At 40.8% G+C, this 20,279-nt stretch overlaps 1 long non-coding RNA gene across 1 annotated transcript in view; it reads left to right on the top strand.

Moving 5' to 3' along the window:
- Positions 1 to 14,632, top strand: part of LOC145527326 (uncharacterized) — a 46,958-nt gene extending 32,326 nt beyond the window's left edge. The window contains exon 3 of the long non-coding RNA XR_014069666.1: positions 12,443 to 14,632. This is a non-coding gene — a long non-coding RNA (uncharacterized LOC145527326). The remainder of the gene's footprint in view (positions 1 to 12,442) is intronic.
- Positions 14,633 to 20,279: the final 5,647 nt, after the last annotated feature.

Raw genomic sequence — 20,279 nt, 5'->3', positions numbered from 1 at the left:
CCTGTGCTACTGCAGCTGTTGACCTTAGATATGCCCTGAAGGGAGTTCAGGGTGGAGACTGAGGCACTCTGTGTTCCTTGTGTTCCAGGGAAACTCGTGGAACAGGCCTTTAGATAGTTAGATAGTTTCAGGAACTGTTTTCATGATCCCAGTATTTGTATCTCCCCCTATCTAGAAAAGCTCTAAATCCCTTCATGTTGACATCAGCTCTTTGTGACTAGCAGAAAACCTCTGATAAAGTAAGTGCTTGATTGCACTGAACTCCCCCCTTCACCAAAATCTTACATATTGGCCTTCCTCTACTACCTCTCTGGAGTAGTCTCTCAGAGCTATCGGGCTTCCCAGGTGGTGCTAGTGGTAAAGAACCCACCAGCCAATGCAGGAGACTTAGGAGATGTGGGTTTGATCCCTGGGTTGGGAAGATCCCTTGGAGGAGGGTACAGCAACCCACTCCAGTATTCTTACCTGGAGAATCCCATGGACAGAGGAACCTGGTGGCTATAGTCCAGAGGTTGCAAAGAATTGGACATGACTGAAGTGATTTAGCACGCACACACATGCACTCAGAGCTATCTGAGGTGCTATTTTCCAGGCAGCAGTCTTCATTTTGCCCCAAATAAAACATAATTCACAACTTTCATACTGTGCATCTTTTTTTAGACTACAGTCACATTAATACCATTAAATAAGTTTAAGTATATATAGCCTAGCTTCCCTTAAGAGATGACTCAGAGTTGGTACACAAGAAATATCCTGAAAGATAGAAGGAAGGAAAGAAAGAAGGAAGAAGTAAAAAGCTTCATTTTCATTTGTAGCTTTGTCTTTCAGAACTTTTAAAGTGTAATGTGTATATATATGTGTGGCTCAGTCGTGTCCGACTTTGCAACCCCAAGATCTTCTGTCCATGGGATTTCCCAGGCAAGAATACTGGAATGGGTTGCCATTTCCTACTCCAGGGGATCTTCCCGACCCAGGGATGGAACCCATGTTTCTTGAGTCTCCTGCATTGCAGGTGGATTCTTTACCTGCTGAGCCATTGCGGAAGCCCTTAAGGTGTAATACTACAATAATAATAATAAAATTTGAAAGTGTGATGCAGAGATTTACAACAACAAAGTGTTGAATCATAGCAGACAAAGGGATTTGAAGATATATGGAGTAAGGGATTTCCCTGTCAGTCCAGTAGTTTAGACTGTGTTTGCAATGCAGGGGGCATGGTTTGATCCCTGATCAAGGAACTAAGATCCCACATGTTACTCAGTGAGGCTAAAGGAATAAATAAAACATCACTCCTTAAAAAAAAAAAAATACAGTGGAGTAAGTAAGTGATTTAACTCTCTGATCAAGAGAGAAAAGCTATGGGAGCAAAGGAAAGAAACAGAAAATCAAGATGGTGATTGCCAGCTAGAAGAACTTAAGCTCCCCCCCTCCTGGTGACCCTGTAGAGATTCCCACAACTCTGCCAGCATCTAGCACTTATTTGACTGTGAGTGGAGTGAGAAAGTGCCAGATAGTGGAACCAGTGGCTTCCTGGAAGGATGGGATAGAGAAGCTCAGAGGCTGACACAACCAGAGAGCAGAAGAAGAAAGGAAATGACCTTTGGAAAGAAGCGGAACTGTAAGTTTTCCTAATTGCCTCTAGCATTCTGCACATACAAAGGAGCCCCAGGAAAACAGTCTCCAAAGGAGAGGAAATAATGTCAGTGTTGCTGGTGAGGAAAATGTACTTTCCAGATACAGATCACCCAGGGATTCTTAATGTCTATATGATGGTCACGCAAAGACTTGTGGATAGATAATCTTTTCTGCTAAAAACAAAACAAAAAATCACAATGAACTATTGCACACTGAGTCCCCCAAGAACTGACTCTGAGATAGATATTCACATGCAGGGAGCTTTCTGGAGAGTGCCCAGGGATTCAATACCAGCAAAGGAGTGCAGAAAGTAGGATTGCATAGAAGGATGAGTTGAACGGCAGAGTGGTCACAACAAAGGTCAGTCCGCCAATCCTGTGGGGAACTCTGTCCTGCCTTGGCTCAAAGAGGACTGGGCATTCATACTTGGGCATGGACCAGTCATTAGTTGTAGGCTGTCTATGAGCTTGGACAACGTGACTCTCTTCAACTGAGGACAATATCAGAAGAGAGGCCATCTGAAAGCCATCGACTACCAATCTTACTAGCAGCTGAGGGAATGATTGCTTCAATTCAGGAAGAAGGATCTGAGTAACATACCATAGCATCCATTACAGCCAACTGTTTGCACTGTGTCCACTCACTTTACTATAATAAGTTTTAGGAACAGCTCCTCCAGGATTCTGGCTGGTCTATTTTCGTGAGGAAATCTACAAGAGGAAGGTTAGTGGATAAACTAGAGCCCCTGGTGCCGCTTCTGGTCTGAAGCTTGCAATTTGTCTACGGCCATACCACCCTGAATGCACGCACTCTCATCTGAAGGTTGCAATTTATACTCATTGTCTCCCTGCTATACAAACCATTTTCATTTTCCTCACCTTCAGCATTGTCATAAAAGTGTCTTACGTGGCAGGCCTCTGGTTATCATGTCCTTCTCAGGCTGTGGCTACTCCATTTACCATAAAAATTGTGCAGAAAATTACTCAGTCAATCACAAGGGCCTCTAAACACAGACTCCAGTGTTGCTGGGACAGGAAGTGTAAATGCCACAATTAGTCACTGTGCGTGATAAGCAGAAGCCAGAGCCTCTCCTATTTCCTTCCCTTGGATTTCAGAGCCATGCATTATATCTATTGAGAACACAGTCACATATTAATCTAATAGTTGTTGATTTGCGGTATATGCTGCATCTTGGAAGATATCACTCCATCTTTGGAAGGTATCACCTCCAAAGTGGTACTGCAGCTGCACCTTTAAAAGGCCATTTTATCATTGTCAAGTTGACAACTTCTGTATAGTGTGGTATGAAATAGAAAGAATGGATCCCAAGGTCATGGGTCATGTTGCACCTTCTCTGTTTGAAATGGGTTCCTGGGTTCAATCAAAATATTACAGGATTCTGTGTTGGTGGATCAAGCACTCCATCCATATGCCTTCAGATAGTGGTGCTGACTGAGGCCCTGAGGATGGGAAAGGCAAATCTATACCCTAAATATATATTTATTACAGTCAAAATTAATCACGGCCCCTTCCAGTATAGTCAACTTGTCATCAGGTTGTTGGCTGGTCTCCTGGAAGAATGGTGCCATATTGAGGACTCGGTGTTGGTCTGTCTTAGTGATGGATTGAACAGAGGGAGAAGTAAAAGAGATACAGTTGCATCAAAGGCTCCCGTAGGAGCCCATAGGGTGCCAATCCTTGAGGCAAGTGAGTGTGGCCTAATAAAGGTGTGGCCTAATAAATATCCACCCCTCCATCATTGGCCAGTAATTAGTAGTGGCTGCCCCCAGAGAAAGGAGCATGACCTTGGGCAAGGTAACTTTCTTCAGCTGAGGGAGAGCAATGCTTGGAGAGACATTCTTCTGAGAGCTGTCAACCAACTCTCACAGCAGGTAGGAGAATGAGTATCCGAGTCCTGGAGGAGAGAGCTAGGTAGGGAGTGCACTACAGAATAACTGACTAACTGGTAGGCATTTCCATTCTAAATTTCAGCTTTTCCAAGGAGTTCTAGAATGGGGATGGGTTGGAGGAGGACAGAGAATTGTGATATATCATCTGCCAGATGTTATAGTCACTTATCTGGAAAAATTCATTGAAAATTGTATATATTGTGGTTTCATGTACATCTAATCAAACTCTGAGTTGATCCAAGCAAAAAATTTCTAAATGGATCAACGAAAAGTACAAAGAATGCCTTTATCATAAAATATCCACCATTTATAAGACTCTGATTACTTTAAAAACCTTCATTGTTGAATAGACATAATGTTTACATATTCATATCAAAAAGTTATTTTCGTGCTATTTAAATATATATTTTTTATCTCCATTAATACAGTTTGTTCATAGATTTATTATTTTTATTAGTAATTCAATATTCTACCATATTAATGTATCAATGTTATAATGACTTAATCTCTCTGGAGCATTTGACTTATATCTGGTTTTTCACAATAATAAGTAGTACAAATATAAAAAATAGCTTAAAAAATGTCTCTTTTTTTCTCCCATAATGGGATTAAAACTGTATTATCAGTTTGCTTTTAAGAAAGATTTTCCTAATTTTCAGTACTGTAGCAACGTTCAAGTGTCTGCTTATCAATTATTAGACTCTAACACTGGTTTTTTCTTACTTTTGGTAGCAGAAAGAATTTTTACCTCATCATTGTTTTAAATACAGTTTCCTTAATTACTAGTGAGGCAAGGAGCTTTCCCAAGTGTTTTTTACCTTTTGTATTTTTTGTTATTTATATCTTTTGGCTATTTATCTCTCTAAAAAAGGGAAACTGGTCTTTCATATTTTTGTCAGTCCCTTATGTATTATAGACAACAAACTTTATTTGACATTTATTTTCAGTGGTTTCTCATTCCATTGCTCTTGATCTTAAATTCACTTTTTAATTAAATAGTTTGCTTTGTGTTTTATAGCACAAAACCCATTAATAATTTCTTTAAATGTTTCAATATTTTAAAATTGATATATTGTTTTCTGTTATGAAAGATATGTTATCATAATCTGTAAACTTTTTGTCTTCAAATGACAAAAAGTTTAGTTAGTTAATACCTCCAAATCTGTTGTGGCATATAGTAGAAATTATGATCACTGTTTTTTGGCCTTTTAGCTAAGATCAAGTGTAATTAGATTCTTTTAAATGTTATCTAGTTTCTCCTGTATTGTTTAACAGAGATTCATTTATTTGTCACTTATTTCACCATATTTTTCATGTTTTTAACTTATTGTTTAGGTAGGTTTGAATTTATTTTAGAAATTTTCAATTTTATCAATAGGTATACTTTAAAAAATCTAGTATTATCAGATTCTTCCCTCTTACATCCCTTTAAGAAGAGAAGTAATTTTGGCTTTAAAATATGTGCATGCATATGGGGGGCAGGTGGGAGGGAGGCTTTAGAGGGAAGAGATATATGTATACACAGAGCTGATTCATATTGTTGTACAGCAGAAACTAATACAACATTATACAGCAATTATCCTCCAATTAAAATTTTAAAGTGTGCATATGAACATAGATATGTGCATATGAATACAGAGGCACTAAAAAAGGTCTGGATGGTTAGCCTTGGATGATTGAATTATAGATGAGCTCTATATTTTTCTTGCCCTTTATCAATAAATTCTAATATATGTTATATTACAAAGGACACATCACTTCAATGCTTAAAAAAAAGAGAAACTCTGCAGATAAAATTAAGAAAAATATTAATCATAAAATAAAAGACAGTTTTTAAGAAAATAAAAAGAAGGAGCAGGTTAGGGGCAAACTCAGATAAACAGCGATTGCTCTCAATCCTTTGTGTGTGCTAAGTCTCTTCAGTCATGTCCAACTCTTAGGCCATAGCCTGCCAGACTTCTCTGTCCATGGGATTCCCTAGGCAAGAATACTGGAGAGGGTTGCCATGCTCTCCTCCAGAGGATCTTCCTGACCCAGGAATCGAACCCAAGTCTCTTATATCTCCTGCATTGGCAGATGGGTCCTTGACTACTAGCACCACTTGGGAAGCCCTTTAATGTGACTGTAATAACAGTGTTTGGCCCTCTGTGTAAGCACATCTCTGCATAGCTACCCCTTGATATTTCTGAAATGCCCACTTTTGTCCCAGTCTGTCTCAGTTCTGTTTCTGGAATCTACTACCTGTGACTGCAACTGGCTTTGGCTTTCAACCCTGTTGGTTCCCATGGTTGACTACCTGTCACTGATTTCTTTCTGGATTTCTGATTTCAGACTTTGCTCTTGGTGTGTTTGGGTTGACTCTGCTCAAATCTCTTCGTAGTCCTTCCTCAAGTGTCAATCCTCTCTACCCCTAAACTGCCCACCAGCTTCTGAGTTGTTCTAGTCTCAGCTACAACAGAAAGTCTGGGGTGACAGAACGTCTGCTGGTAATAGCCATGCCATGGACATGGTTTTTTGGACCAGAGGTGGATACTTGCTCATGAGAGAAACAACTTGTGATTTGCATGCTCAGTCACTCAATTCTGTCCAACTCTTTATGACCTCATGGACTGTAGCCCGCCAGGTTTCTCTGTCCATGGGATTTCCCAGGCAAGAATACTGGAGTGGGTTGCCATTTCCTTCTCCAGGGGATCTTCTTGACCCAGCAATCGAACCCACATCTCCTGCTTTGGCAGGTGGATTCTTTACCACTGAGCCACCACGGAAGATGCGCCATTAATTAGCATTTCATTAAAACTGTGAATGGGAAGTATGACCATATCATTTGTTTAGTCTTTCCAATTATGAGCAGAAATAGCTCTCCACCTAGTCTGGTTTTATTTCAATGTGTTATTAGGGCTGTGTAGTTTTCTTTATAGCTCTTGGTGTGTGTGCGTGTGAGTATTGTGGGTAAATACTAAAGTATTTAATGGGGATTTTGTGTTTGGGTTGCAAATGTCATTGCTTTTTTACACCTTAGTTTCTGGCTGTTGATTGTGACAACTGTTTTAAAATCTGCTTATGTTTTCTGCTGACCATTTGAGGAAATGAGAAATTGCCCAGTGTGAGAAGGGCTGCTTCTCAGAGATGGATTTGCATCGCCTGTTTGCTTTCACATGTTTGTGTCTCTTGTGGATAATGTTTGAGTAGTGCCTGACCCTTGTGAATCATGTGGGTGGTGTACCTTTATGTTTTCCTCTATGAATAAGCCAGGTTAATTGATCTGTACTGGAACCAAATCTATGTCCTTAAGCCCTCTGAAGGCACAGGCAGTACAGACTTTTGTTTTCAATAGCACTCATTTCCAATAATTACAGTTGTCTGGGCTGCTTTGGGAGATACTGATTTTTATGATGTGAATAGACTGAAAAACTAGTTATTTGAGGATTGGTTGTAGGTTTTTGAGCAATGGATTAAGGGTTGAGCTAAGCCATGTCCTAAAAATATGCTGTGAAAAAAATATGCTGTGCTTTGAAAATTATACAAGTAATATGTGTTCATTGTATAAAAATAAGAAAATGCAGATAAGCTAAAAAAAAGAGAGAATGCCTAAAATCTTACCATTTACAGTTGGTTGCTGTTATTTTGGTATTTTTACTTCCAAGTGGTTTCCTATGTCTGAAGTGTATAATTATACAAATAAACATGCACACTTAACATATTTCCTACTTTCTAAGAGATACCTTTTTCCACATTTTAACATTGCTAAAATGAGATACAGTTTTACAATCAGTGATTAATAAAGTATTTCTCTTTCTCCCCTACCCCACAAATAGCTATTATTAAATGTAGCCCATGATATCTTAAAATAGAAAGATTTTTCAATTTCACCTTTTATTTTCAGATAATTATAAATGCACATGCAGTTGTAAGAAATAATACAGAAAGATACCTTTTACCTTTTACCCAGTGTGTAGTTAATTTTATATATCAACTTGATGGGGCTAAAGTATGCCAGATAGTTGGTAAGGTATTATTTCTAGGTGTGTCTAGGAGTATATATCCAGAATAGATTAGCATTTGAATCATTTGACTGAGTAAAGAAGATCATCCTTACCAATGCAGGTGGGCATCATCCAATCCATTGAGAGCCTGAGTAGAACAAGAAGGTGAAGGAAGGGTGAGGAAGGGTGAATTAGTTTACTTTACTTGAGCTGGGACATCCATCTTCTCCTGCCCTTGGACCTTGGTGCTCCTGCTCGGGACTTTGGACTAACATTGAGGCTTATCCTATTGGTCTCCTGATTCTCAGGCCTTTGAACTTATACTTGCACTCTCGACCTTCCTGGTTCTCAGGCCTTAGTACGTGGACTGAATTATATCACTGGGTTTCCTGGTTCTCTAGCTTGCTGACAGCAGATCATGGGACTTTCAGTTTCCACAACCGTGTGAACCGGTTCCTACAATAAATCTCTTCTTGTATATCTATATATCTTTGTCAGTGTCTATGTCTGTTTCTATGTCTGGGTCTATTTCTATATCTGTATCTATAATCTATATCTATATATCTTACTGGTTCTGTTTTTCAAGAGAATCCTAATACACCCATTTTCCCCTACTGTCAACATCACGCAAAAGCATAGTTCAGTGTCACAAGTAGGAGATTGGTATTGATACAGAACATTTTCATCACCACGAGGATCTCTATGTTGCCCTGTTACAACCATATTCACCTTGCTGTCACTCTCCTCATTCCAGCCCAGGCTATTACCTCTGGCAGCCATCAGTTTGCCCTCCATCTCTATAATTCTATCGCTTCAAAAATGTTCTGCAAATGGAATCATACATTTTGTGTTTTTTGCTTTTCTCACTCCGCATAATTCTCTGGAGATTGATCTAGATTATACATGTATCAATAATGCAGTCTTTCGTTATCATTGAATATTCCATGAATGGATACACCCAGTTTATTTAAACATTCACCCCTTGAAGTACATCAGGGTTTCCAGTTTTTGGCTATTCAAATAAAGCTGCTATAAACATTAATGTACAGATTTTTGTGTGAATATAAAATTTCTCTGGCATTTATACCCAGGTGGGCAGTTGCTGGGTTGTAAGGTGGTTGCATGTTTAGTTTTCAAAGATATTACCAAACTGTTTTCCAAAGTGGCCATTCCATTTTGTAGTCCCACTCATGATGTATGAGTGGTCTGGTTTCTCTGCATTCTTACTTTTTATTTTATCCATTCTGATAGGTAAGTAGTGAATTTCATTAATAGTATTATTTTCTTGAATAGTGCTATTCAAATGACATACTTCATATGGGGTGAGTTGTGTTAGTTTATGTTTTTCAAGGAATTGGTTCATTTCATCTAAGTTGTCAAAGTTACATGTATAGAGCTGTTCATAGTATTTCTTTCAAATTCATTGATTTCTTCTCTTTGTTATTCCCTTCTTTTCACTTTGGGTTTATTTTGCACTTTTTCTAGATTCTTGAATGGGAGCTTAGATTATTGAACACAGACATTTTCTCTTTACTGATATGTACACATATATGTATAAATTTCACTGAAAGAGATATTTCATATTGCATAGAAAAGCCTTAGTGTGCCTACCATGTTTATAGCTCCCTACCGAGGAATTCAATTCAATTCAGCAAATATTTTTGGAGTGCTTGGGCCAGGCACTGTTCTAAATTCTTAGTATATGTAAGGGAACAAAATAGACAAAGAGTTCTGTCTTTGTGGAGTTCACATTTTAGCAGAAGGAGACAGGTAATAAATAATCAGTGTAATTTACATGTGAAGTGAAAGTCGCTCAGTCGTGCCCAACTCTTTGTGACCCCATGGGCTATAGAGTCCATGGAATAATCCAGGCTAGAATACTGGAGTGGGTAGCCTATCCCTTCTCCAGGGGATCTTCCCAACCCAGGGATCGAACCCAGGTCTCCCCCATTAAGAAAATGATAAGTGCAGGAACAAAAAGTACAGCTGAGTAAGAGGGAATGGATATGTAGGGAACTATATATAGTATATATACATATACTGTATAGCCCATGGGGTCGCAAAGAGTCGGACATGACTGAGCAACTTTCACTTTCATATATAGCATTTAAAATGGGCTTCCCACTGTCATCAAGACAGTATGGTACTGGCACAAAGATAGAAATATAGATCAATGGAACAAAATAGAAAGCCCAGAGATAAACCCACGCACATATGGACACCTTATCTTCGACAAAGGAGGCAAGAATATACAATGGAGAAAAGACAATCTCTTTAACAAGTGGTGCTGGGAAAACTGGTCAACCACTTGTAAAAGAATGAAACTAGAACACTTCCTAACACCATACACAAAAATAAACTCAAAATGGATTAAAGATCTAAACGTAAGACCAGAAACTATAAAACTCCTAGAGGAAAACATAGGCAAAACACTCTCCGACATAAATCACAGCAGGATCCTCCATGACCCACCTCTCAGAATATTGGAAATAAAAGCAAAAATAAACAAATGGGACCTAATTAAAATTAAAAGCTTTTGCACAACAAAGGAAACTATAAGCAAGGTGAAAAGACAGCCTTCAGAATGGGAGAAAATAATAGCAAACGAAGCAACAAACAATTAATCTCAAAAATATACAAGCAACTCCTGCAGCTGAATTCCAGAAAAATAAACGACCCAATCAAAAAATGGGCCAAAGAACTAAACAGACATTTCTCCAAAGAAGAAATACAGATGGCTAACAAACACATGAAAAGATGCTCAACATCACTCATTATTAGAGAAATGCAAATCAAAACCACAATGAGGTATCATTTCACACCAGTCAGAATGGCTGCTATCCAAAAGTCTACAAGCAATAAATGCTGGAGAGGGTGTGGAGAAAAGGGAACCCTCTTACACTGTTGGTGGGAATGCAAACTAGTACAGCCACTATGGAGAACAGTGTGGAGATTCCTTAAAAAACTGGGAATAGAACTGCCATATGACCCAGCAATCCCACTGCTGGGCATATACACCGAGGAAACCAGAATTGAAAGAGATGCGTGTACCCCAATGTTCATCGCAGCACTGTTTACAATAGCCAGGACATGGAAGCAACCTAGATGTCCATCAGCAGACGAATGGATAAGGAAGCTGTGGTACATATACACAATGGAATATTACTCAGCCATTAAAAAAAATACATTTGAATCGGTTCTACTGAGATGGATGAAACTGGAGCCCATTATACAGAGTGAAGTAAGCCAGAAAGAAAAACAACAATACAGTATACTAATGCATATATATGGAATTTGAAAGATGGTAACGATAACCCTATATGCAAGACAGAATAAGAGACACAGATGCATAGAACAATTTTATGGACTCTGAGGGAGAAGGTGAGGGTGGGACGTTCTGGGAGAACAGCATTGAAACATGTATATTATCACATGTGAAACAGAACACCATTCCATGTTCGATGCATGAGACAAGGGCTCAGGGCCGGGGCAATGGGATGACCCAGAGGGATGGGATGGGGAGGGAGGTGGGTGGGGGGTCCAGGAAGGGGAACACATGTAAACCCATGGCTGATTCATGTCAATGTATGGCAAAAACTATTACAATATTGTAAAGTAATTAGCCCCCAACTAAAATGAATAAATTTATTAAAAAAATAAAAAAATAATAAAAAATAAAATAAAATGAGAAAAAATAAAATAAAATAAAATGGGCTTCCCCAGTGGCTCAATAAAGAATCTGCCTGCCATGCAGGAGACCCGTGTTCCATCCCTGGGTCAGGAAGATCCCCTGGAGGAGGGCATGGCAACCCACTCCAGTATTCTTGCCTGGAGAATCCCGTGGACAGAGGAACCTGGTGGGCTATGGTCCATGGGGTTGCAAAGAGTCGAACACGGCTGAAGTGACTGAGCACACACGTACGCATGCATAGTATTTACCACTGCAGAACTTACTATAACACATTTAATACTATAGTTAGAGTATTGAATAGATTGGTCAGACAGGCCTTGTGGAGAAAGTGAGATTTGAGTAAAGACCTAAAGGTGTTAGTCAAGTCAGTAAATGTAGGAAGTGTGCCTCAGACAGATGGGGCAGCTAGAGCAAAGGCCCTATGGTGAGAGAATGTCTGGAATATTAGAGGAAAAGCAAGAAGGAAAAAGAAAAAAAAGCAAGAGGAAAAGCAGGTGTGGATGAAACAGAGTGAGCAAGGGGGAAAGTGGTAGCAATGAGGTCAGAGTATAATGAGGGCTAGGTCTTTAGCTCTTACTCTGGTGAGATGGGGAGCTGTTGCCCTATGTGAAGCAAAGGAATGACATGAACTGATTTACAGATTAAAAGAATCACTCTAGAGGACTTCCCTGGTGGTCCAGTGGCTAAGACTCCATGTTCCCAATGCAGGTGGCCTGGGTTCAATCCCTGATCAGGGATCTTGATCCTTCATGCTGCAACTCAGACCCAGCGCAGACAAAAAAAAAAAAAAGAAGAATCACTCTGGCTACTATGTTGGGAATGGGTTATGTATAGAAGAAAGTAACTACTGAAGCAACACAAGTGAGAGGCAGTGTAGTTTGGAGCAAAGTGATTGCAGTGGGAAATGTGAGAAGGGTTCAGATTCTAAACATATTTTGAAAGTACAGCTAATAGGATTTCTTCATAGATTGGATTTGGGGTGACAGAAAAGGATAGGTATCTGGATAACCAGCTTGATATAAATTTTTAAACATAGGTGACCATTTTTAATACCATATACACCCTTCTTACTGCTAGAGCCCTGTCCAGCTTGTTGGACAATGACAGGCGCTTACCTGGGAGCAGCCGAGCAGTAGGCTGGGCATTAGCCTTTAGGGTGTCCTGGCATGAAAGTTTTGCCCAAATAAATGGCAATTAACTGTGCCAGTGTTTTTTTCTTCCAGGAATCAGAATTGGGGAGACAAAATCATCATTATCATCATCATCAGTGAGAGCAGACATGGAGAGAAGGCAGTATCCAGACTTCATGAGTAAGCAGAAACCATGAATAAACAAATGCTCTGAGCAAACAAAAACCAGGAGACAGCCAAAATGTACACAGACTAATGACAGATGTGATAGAAGACAACCAAGGAAGCACCAAATTCTCAGGAGAGACAGAGTCAGTGACCAGGCCTGGGTCACATGCGAATCCTGGAACCTCATGTACAGTCAGCTACTCTGTTACCAGAAGTGGGAGGACGGTGCTAGACAGGCAAAGACTACAGGTGTGTGCACCAGTCACGTGGAGTCAGGCAGGAACTGGCTCCGTGGAAGCCAGAACCACACATGAGCCAAAACTATGAAGGTGTAAGGAAGCCAGAAAAAGCAGAGGAAACCTGTCTGCTGAGAGAAGCTGAGAAGTATAGCAGACGATCAGAGAGGAGCAGGGATGGCAGATGATGCCACTGTGTACGAGCTGGGACTATATGCAATTTTCCTGTTTCAGTTCCATCCCTAGGTGTCCTGGCTAGGCTGACCCCTGCATGTTAGTGTCCCCAAAATACCTCCTTTAGGTGTTCAAAATACCTTTTCTTTTTTCTATTTTTTTAAGTTGAAGTATAATTGATTTACAGTATTACATTAGTTACAGGTGTACAGCTTAGTGATTCAGTATTTTTATACATTATACTCCATTTAAAGTTATTACAAAATAATGGCTATAATTCCTTGTGCTGTACAATACATCCTTATTTATCTATTTTATACACAGTAGTTTGTATCTCTTAATCGCATACCATTGTCTTAACCTGCTTCCCCTTCCCCATTTATAACCACTAGTTTATTTTCTATATCTGTGAGTTTGTTTCTGTTTTGTTATATTCATTCTTTTATTTTTTTTAGATTCTACATATAAGTAACAACAAAGAGTATGTGTCTGACATATCACTAAGCATAGTACCCTCTAGGTCCATCTACATTATTGCAAACGGCAACTTTTCATTCTTTTTAATGACTGACATATTACATTGTATATACATATTCCACATCTTCTTTATCATTCATTTGTTGATGGGCACTGAGGTTTCTTCCATCACAATACTTCCTTTTCTACTTGAGCTTGTGTAAGTAATTTTTGATTTATTCTCTAGGGTTAAAGATGGCATATTGTCAGGAAATCTCGTGTTATCTAATTATCTCTGCAGATTGAGCTTGGCAGACAAGGTACAAAAGGTGAATGCGGCTATTTTGAATAAAGAAGAGCTAATTGGAATCATGTGAAGCACTTTATGTACCTTCTCTTATTTAATCTGCAGTGTGAGGAAGGTACTATCACTGAGGTTCACAGAGGATAAGTACAGTCGTCTTCATTATTTGTGGGCTCCATATTTGCAAATTTTCTTACTAAAATTTATCTGTAAACCCAAATCAATCCTCTCGGTGCTTTAGTCATTTACAGATGGCGCAGGGCAGTGAAAAAACTGATTTTTCCAACTTGCACTTTCCCAGCTGAGGCAAGCAAGGTGATGTTCTCCCTTTTTGTGTCAGCTCTTATGCTGTAAATAAGTTTCCCTTTTGTAATTTAGTTAGCACCACATTTTTCACTTTTTTGTGCTGTTTATTTGTGATTTTACTGTTTAAAATGGCCTCCGATCATATTGTTAAAGTGCTACCTAGTGTTCCTAAGTACAAGCAGCTGTGATATGCCTTACAGAGGAAACGTTTTAGATGAGCTTTGTTCAGGCATGAGTCACAGTACTGTTGGCTGTGGGTTCAATGTGAATGAGTCAATAATACATGTTTAATAAGGTGCCTTTAAGCAGAAGCATGGGCTTCCCAAGGGCTTTCCATGTGCTAGTAGTAAAGAATCAGCCTGCCAACGCAGGAGACACAGAAGACACGAGTGCAATCCCTGGGTTGTGAAGATCCCCTGGAGAAGGCCATGGCAGCTCACTCCAGTATTCTTGCCTGGAAAACTCCATCGACAGAGGAGCTTGGCGGGCTGCAGTTTGTGGGGTCGCAAAGAGTCAGACACGACTGAGCAACTGAGCTCTCACACACGCAAGCAGAAGCATACATAAAATACAGTATGTAGTTATATATTGATTGGTTGTGAAAATGTTTCACTGGAGACTTGCAAGAACCTAACCCTATTATTTCCCCTATGAGTAATAGTTTCGTATTTACTAATTCAGTGTTTGCAGAGATTTACAGAACATAACTACCATGAAGAACAAGGATCAGCTGTGATATGTGTAGGATCAGACAACTTACAGGAGAGTGGAGAGCCCAGCTGCAAAGTCTTGCCTCTCTGATTCTAGATACCTGTGCTCATTTCATCCCACCCTTTCAGCAGAGAAAGAAAAGCTCTTCTGCTCAGCTTCCAGTGCTCCTTCTACACTAGGACATTGCTTTCCCTACACCTTGTTGCCTAGGTGGGAAATGAACAGGTATGAAACAACTGTGAAAAACATACGATCATCCAGCTTAGGCTGGGATTGTAATCATAGCACATTTGCCACCACCATCCTTAAACATATGTGGCCGATATGGCTGCTCCATCACAACCTGTTTTCCTGCTGGAACCCGAATGGAGTTTCCTGATCTCCAACACAGGACTCCAGGCAATCACTACCAGTCCATCAGAGTTGGCATCTAAGATGAAACTTTTATCTTCCTTGTATGATGACCTATGTTCTTATAAGATCAAGCACACACTTGTAGTGATGTGAATGAACCTAGTGTCTATCATACAGAGTAAGTCCGAAAGAGAAAAACAAATCTTTATTAATGCATATATATGGAATCTGGAAAATGGTATTGATCAACCTATTTTCAGGGCAGGAATAGAGATGCAGACATAGAGAACACATTGGTGAACATGGGGGTTTGAAGAGGATGGTGAGGTGAGTTGACAGAGTAATATTGACATACATATATATACACTACCATGTGCAAAATAGCTAGTAGGAAGCTGCTGTATAGCACAGGGAGCTCAGGTTGCTGTTCTGTGATGACCTAGAGGAGTGGGATGAGGGGGGTAGGAGCGAGGCTCAAGAGGGAGGGGATATATGTAATATATGTATACATAAACTACCACACCATTTAAAGCTGCTGCTGCTGCTAAGTTGCGTCAGTAGTGTCCGACTCTGTGCGACCCCATAGACGGCAGCCCACCAGGCTCCTCCATACCTGGGATTCTCCAGGCAAGAATACTGGAGTGGGTTGCCATTTCCTTCTCCAGTGCATGAAAGGGAAAAGTGAAAGTGAAGTCGCTCAGTCGTGTCTGACTCTTCACGACCCCATGGGCTGCAGCCCACCAGGCTCCTCCGTCCATGGGGTTTCCCAGGCAAGGGTACTGGAGTGGGGTGCCATTGCCTTCTCCGCCATTTAAAGCAATTATACTAAAAAAAAAAAAACACCAAAAACCATACACTTGGAGGGTCCAAGTTGCCAGGCTTAAGGAATTTTAGAGTTTATACTGTTCCAGTCTGTTTCAAAGCCTAGACCCTTAAGGTAGCTCTGAGTGTCTGGCTGACTGCTTTGGAAAGGCTTTCTGGATTCCTTTACATAGTAAGACTTTGTTTCTAAAAGATTCATTTTGATGGGAACAGCCTTCTTGTTCATCTTTCTATCACCTGTGCCTAGAACACTGTTGGCTCAATGTTGCTCATGATTTTGTTCAGTGAATGCCTGGCCTCCTAGATTGCCATCTATTTTCCCTAGGGAGAAAGAGCTCTGACACAGGCCAGTGACAGAATGGAATCCTTACTGGCATGAAGCAGGGGCCAGTATAGCAGGGGTGGAGATTTTCAGCTGAGGAGGAGATTTTGGGGGAAAGCAGTCAAGAAACTGTACATGAAACCGAATAGAGAAGCATTTGACTGAATCTCTCTGCCTCTTCTCTTCATTTCTCTTCGTGTTCTCTCCTATGGCTTACCTCTTTACCTCTGGTAAGATGGATCTGGGAAATGCAAGCAGGAATGGGGTCAAGGCGTACACAGGGAAGAGGAGGCACGGGGTATGCTGCCTGAGCTGGGAGCTCATCTTAACTCTGAACTAAAGGACTTCAGCCTTCAGCTTCTAGTCTGTGGGCACCAGTGTTGCCCATTCTCACACAGGGCTCAGGACTCTTAGCCCTCTACCTGCCCAGCCCAATTCATCTTCCTCTCCTCATCTCCTTTTTCTTTCTCTCACCCACAAGTCATAGCAGGTGTGGCTTGTGAGGAAATAAAAGGAAGTTAGCCCAGGGAGAGATGGATATATTTGACTGGGAGCCTAGGAAGGGAATGTCACCCAGTGCACCGGTGTGGGATGGGAGTTAGAGTTGAAAGAACTTAGATTTCTGAACTAGCTTTGTTATTTTATTATTGGAAGTGGTTTTCAGTCAAAATCTCTGTCCTGGTATTGGGAGGACCACAGGAAGCTGGGGCTTCCCGTTCTGCAGTGGGCTCTGGAGCAGTGTGGTACTCAAGGCCTTGGGGGACTGTGATAAAGTACCTAAAGGCATGGGCTTTGGAGTAAGACTGAGCTGAGTTACCATGTTCTAGGTCTGTGGTTTGGGTCAGGCTCCTTAATCTCTCTGGATTTTAGTTCTTTTATGTGTAAGATGCAGGTATTAATGGTATGCACTCTATGGGATTATGATTCTCACAATCATTTAAAAGAAGTGAGATCTATGATGTTTTTGTGAAGCTCGCTTAGGAAACTCAAATGTTATCTATTGCTATTATTCATAATACTATCATCTTGTGGTATTTTCTTGCACCTGGTAAGATATTTCCTTTTCTTCTCAGCTCTGAGAATGAAGGCAAAATATGTAGAATTTTGAAGAATCTATGAGCGGAAGACAGGTACTCACAGGGACATGTGAGCCTGGGTCTGAGAAGCAATCCTGACTGTGGAAGTGTCAGGACACCTGCAGGATTGCCCAGCAGGGACCAGAGTGGGGTCTCTGGAGACCATTCATTCCTGAGATCATTTGGTGACTGATTAGGAAAGGCACAAAAGGCTCACTTTGGGAAAGTGTGCCCATATTTCCTCTTGCCCTACTGCAGCAGGCTTGAAGGGGTAAGGAGTAGCCATCTCCAACTTACCCAAGAAATGAACCAATGAGCCAGAGAGATGGCTATTAAGCTATTGTAAGCCTTGACACATTGGGCTTCACCTCCCCAGCTTCTGTGATATTTGTTTCCCACAGCTGTGCTCATGGATGCCTCCCACGTACCACCTTGTGTAACCTCCCAGTGTTTGCCCATCACCCACTGAACTAGTTCCCAACTGCTTCTGTGTCAAATTATTACAACCTTGGTGGCTTAAACAACACAGATTTATTACCTTAGAGTTCTGCAGTTCAGAAAACCAAAATGGATCTCACTGGGCTAAAATCAAGGTGTCAGCAGGGTTTTCTTCCTTTCTAGAGGCCTTGGAGGGGGCAATGTTTCCTTACCTTTTCCAGCTTCTAAGGACCACCTGCAGTTCTTGGTTCATGGCCCCCTTCCATCTTTAAAGCCAGCAATGGCAGGTTGAGTCTTCACACTGAAAAATGTTCCAACCTCTGCTTCCATCATCACATGTCCTTCTGACTCTTCTGCTCCCCTCTTCCACACTCAAGGACCCTATAATTACATTGGGCCCACCTGAGTAATACAGGATAATCTCCTTATTTTAAGGTAAGCCAATTAGCAACCTTAACTACATTTGCAACCTTGCCTCAATTTCAGAATTCCCACTTGCCATGTCATATTACGTATTCATAGATTCCAGAGATAGCGTGTAGATGTCTTTGGGGGCCATCATTCTGCCTTCAACAACCATTACTCACCGTGCCCTGCTCTCTGATTCTAAAATTGGTAGGCTCCCTCAGATGCCAGGCCTGAGCCATCCTCTTTGTGCTGGGATTCATGAACTCCATACTAATGTGCTGGTCTCTAGCCTGACTGGTCCCTCCCCTTCACTTTTATATAAAGTGATCCAAAGTGCCTTATATTGAGCATGAGGGTGCTCTGGCTGCTCTGCCCAAATAGGTGGGTAGGAGAAATTATTCTTTATTTCTTCAACAACATTCATATTCTTTATTGTGATAGCCAGGCTAATATTAATAGATTCAATAATATTTTCAAACAGGGATTTCCAGTGGTAGTCCAATAGTTAAGATGCCACGGGTGATCCAGTGGTTCAGACGCTGCTTCCACTGAAGGGGCCACAGGTTCAGCCCCTTGTAGGGGAATTAAGATTCCACATGACATATGTTGTGGAAAAAAAAATACAAACTTAAGAAACCAATTCATTCATTCTACGCTATCACAGTCTTATCTGATAGCACTTTCATTAACTTAATTAATGCCTGAGGACAGTTTTCACACACTACAATAATCATTAGCTGCCAGTACTGAAAACTCTCCAGTGGTGACCTGTATGTTTTTAGACACATGCATAAAGGCACACTCATCTACACCCACAGTGCTCAGTGTGGTGGGGAAAAGACGTTAAGCTCTGTTAAAGATGTGCTAGCTATCATCCTACTTTAAGGGGAAGGAAAATAAGAAACAGAGCTAGCATTAATTGAGAAGCTGCTCTGTGCTGGGAACTTTATATTCATAAACTCACTTTAAATCTTATTAGAATGCAGGAAAGCAGCTTTCATCAACTCCATTTTACAAATGTGAAAATTGAGGCCCAAGAGTCACACAGCTAGTAATATCTCAACATGTGACACCTGGACTGCTTGACTGTAAAACTTTTTCCTTTCCCTTTCACATGACCAGCTCGTAAAGCAAGAGAATGGATCAGAATAAGGACATTCAAATTGAGATTAGTGGAACGAGCCCTGGAGCTCCTTGGAGATACCCAGGGACTCCTCATGTAAGGATGGAAGGTGTTTGGTAAGAGGCAAGAAGGGTGGACTGGGCTTTGGGCTCTCCTCACCTTTAACCAGACCAGCTCTGCTGTAATCAGTTTTATATATTGGGATTCAATGTAATATTTCAACAGGAAAAGATGGGAAGTAGTTCTGCTAACATAGACTCTTAAAGGCTACGAGACTGGAATCTGACCTCCACATCCCTGCAGTTCCAGAATTCTGTCCTAGTTGTGCCCAGCTAATCGATCAATTCTTCCAGTGCCTTGATCATCCACTGAATGTGATCAGAGGCTTTGGGAGGAATGTAGTGGTGGTAATTTAGTCGCGAAGTCATGTCCAACTCTTGTGACCCGAAAGCCATGTAGCCTGCAGGCTCCTCTGTCCATGGGATTCACCAGGCAAGAATACTGGAGTGGGTTGCATTGCCTTCTCCAGGGGATCTTCCCTACCAGGAATCGAGCCCGAGTCTTTTGAAAATATTTTACACAGATCTTTTGATATTGGTATATCTAGGCAGACTCTCAGAAGTCTGCCTAGACATGACACTGATTGGCTCAGAGTGAGTCAATAAGATACTTTCAAGGTGAGTAGAGCCCTGTGAAATAAAGGAGATAACAACTTCGAAAATTTTAAGTCAGCACCTCATAGGCTACAATGTCTGGGTGAGTCATTATCTTAACAAAGGGTAAAATGAAAGGTACATCTTCTCTTTATGTGGGGATCTTCCTGACCCAGGGATCAAACCCGGGTCTCCTGCATTGCAGGCAGATACTTTACCATCTGAGTCACTTGGGAAGCCCCTTCATTTGGGCACACTCTTATTTCTGCTTCCCTGAGTTACTCCTTAGCAATCCCTCAAGGAAGTCTATTAAAAATAGCCAACATTTATTGATGGAGTACATTAATCTTTACAATAAGTAACTCATGTAACAGAGCCT

Source organism: Giraffa tippelskirchi, chromosome 11, assembly GCF_054371585.1.
Source record: "Giraffa tippelskirchi isolate mGirTip1 chromosome 11, T2T-mGirTip1v1.2.pri, whole genome shotgun sequence".
Taxonomy (NCBI): Eukaryota; Metazoa; Chordata; class Mammalia; order Artiodactyla; family Giraffidae; genus Giraffa; species Giraffa tippelskirchi.
This window is presented reverse-complemented; position numbering and strand designations above follow the sequence as displayed.